General features: G+C 56.1%; 1 non-coding gene across 1 annotated transcript in view; it reads right to left on the reverse strand.

The window, feature by feature from the left end:
* LOC126147160 (small subunit ribosomal RNA) overlaps positions 1 to 414 on the reverse strand; it is a 1,909-nt gene extending 1,495 nt beyond the window's left edge. Inside the window, exon 1 of the ribosomal RNA XR_007530036.1 lies at positions 1 to 414. This exon is cut by the window's left edge and continues 1,495 nt beyond it. This is a non-coding gene — a ribosomal RNA (small subunit ribosomal RNA).
* Between the last annotated feature and the right edge of the window lie 2,086 nt (positions 415 to 2,500).

A 2,500-nucleotide genomic window follows, 5' to 3' on the forward strand; every position in this document is an offset into this window, starting at 1 on the left:
TCAGGCTCCCTCTCCGGAATCGAACCCTGATTCCCCGTTACCCGTTACAACCATGGTAGGCGCAGAACCTACCATCGACAGTTGATAAGGCAGACATTTGAAAGATGCGTCGCCGGTACGAGGACCGTGCGATCAGCCCAAAGTTATTCAGAGTCACCAAGGCAAACGGACCGGACGAGCCGACCGATTGGTTTTGATCTAATAAAAGCGTCCCTTCCATCTCTGGTCGGGACTCTGTTTGCATGTATTAGCTCTAGAATTACCACAGTTATCCAAGTAACGTGGGTACGATCTAAGGAACCATAACTGATTTAATGAGCCATTCGCGGTTTCACCTTAATGCGGCTTGTACTGAGACATGCATGGCTTAATCTTTGAGACAAGCATATGACTACTGGCAGGATCATCCAGGGAGCTGCGTCAACTAGAGCTGAGCAGCCGGCCGCCCAGGAGTGTGTCCCAGAGGCCCGCGCGAACACGCAAGCGTCCGCTCAATTATTCTGCAAACAGGAGGAGGCTGAGCTCCCCTGCACAATACACCTCGAAACCCTCTCAGGTCCCGGCGGCGCGCAGCGCCGTCCTAAGTACTTGGTCGGGTTCGAGAGAGGCGCAATCGCCCGGAGTTAGGCGAGTAGACGCTTTAGGTGCGACCACCCGTGCTCCCAACTGAGCTTGCCGCTGCCGACAGAGGCCCGGGAGCGTGCTGTCGTGGCATTGCCGGCGGGAGACAACACGCGCCACCTACGGTGACCGGCAGCTCCAACGCCAGCGCCACAGAAGGGCAAAGGCCCCACGTGGGTGCCGAAGCGAACTCTCCCAGCACAGCGCACGTGCCAACACGTCTGCACAACTGCGATACAAACCACCAGCGAGAACCGCTGGGGCGACCGAGCAGCAGACGGCGTCGCGGCGCCGAGTGCCGGGCGGCGGCGCATCCTCAACGCACACAGTCCTCAATCGGACCAGCACACTGCAGATGTCCACCGCGCTTCGCACCGGGCCGGCGAGGACCCACTTTGGCTGCACGGCGCCGCGCGCAGGGTGCCCCGGCGCGCAGCTGCGCCGCCTGCCGCGTCCGTCGGCCGGCGCGCCTGCCACTGGGCGCCCCCACCAGCCGGCTGTAGCGCGTGCGCCCACGCACCGCGCGGCCAGCACGCCGGGCGGCCCCCCCTCACCGGCCGGGGACAGTCCCACCCACCCACAGCCGCGTATCGCTTCACACCCAGATTCACATTCACGTTCGTTGGTATGGTGGGGACCGCTTCGTAGCTGTACCGATCGTTGCCCTCACAGATGTACCTCCAGCAAGGACAACCGCACCACAACGGGTTACCAGTTGTTCATTTGCGTAACGTCACCAGTAAACGTACACGTCCATCCCCGTTTGCAAAGTCAACTATTATTGCATGCCTGCCTGTCAGGTGTCAAGACACACTACATCCGCTCACATCCACGCAACAAAATGTGCCCGACTAGAGGGCACGTGGAAGGTGCCCCCGTACGTATGCGATGTCCACTGCGCGACCAACTGTCAACCGGCCTCTGTAGCATGTCGCAGATGTGGAACGCGGGGCACCGTGCTATCACATTGTGTGAGAAGAGACTACTACGTCTGCATACACGCGCCACTACATGAACAGACGGCTCATGCTGATCGCCATCCACTGCGTCCATTACTCCCACACGTCTCTATGGCGTACCACACTGCAATGCAGCTGTTATGGGGAGATGACACGTAGCTGTGTACACAACATTCTGAGCGGGTTGCGGTTGGACAATACATTACTGTAACGTGTCATATGCCAATTACAGAGCAGGGTAAGGCACAACTTGGGTTAGGTTAAGGCACAACTTGGGTTAGGTTAAGGCACAACTTGGGTTAGGTTAAGGCACAACTTGGGTTAGGTTAAGGCACAACTTGGGTTAGGTTAAGGCACAACTTGGGTTAGGTTAAGGCACAACTTGGGTTAGGTTAAGGCACAACTTGGGTTAGGTTAAGGCACAACTTGGGTTAGGTTAAGGCACAACTTGGGTTAGGTTAAGGCACAACTTGGGTTAGGTTAAGGCACAACGTGGGTTAGGTTAAGGCACAACGTGGGTTAGGTTAAGGCACAACGTGGGTTAGGTTAAGGCACAACGTGGGTTAGGTTAAGGCACAACGTGGGTTAGGTTAAGGCACAACGTGGGTTAGGTTAAGGCACAACGTGGGTTAGGTTAAGGCACAACGTGGGTTAGGTTAAGGCACAACGTGGGTTAGGTTAAGGCACAACGTGGGTTAGGTTAAGGCACAACGTGGGTTAGGTTAAGGCACAACTTGGGGGTAGATTGCGGTGCAAATTGCGTTACATTGCGGTGCAAATTGCGTTACATTGCGGTGCAAATTGCGTTACATTGCGGTGCAAATTGCGTTACATTGCGGTGCAAATTGCGTTACATTGCGGTGCAAATTGCGTTACATTGCGGTGCAAATTGCGTTACATTGCGGTGCAAATTGCGTTAC

This window comes from Schistocerca cancellata, unplaced genomic scaffold, assembly GCF_023864275.1.
Source record: "Schistocerca cancellata isolate TAMUIC-IGC-003103 unplaced genomic scaffold, iqSchCanc2.1 HiC_scaffold_847, whole genome shotgun sequence".
NCBI lineage: Eukaryota > Metazoa > Arthropoda > Insecta > Orthoptera > Acrididae > Schistocerca > Schistocerca cancellata.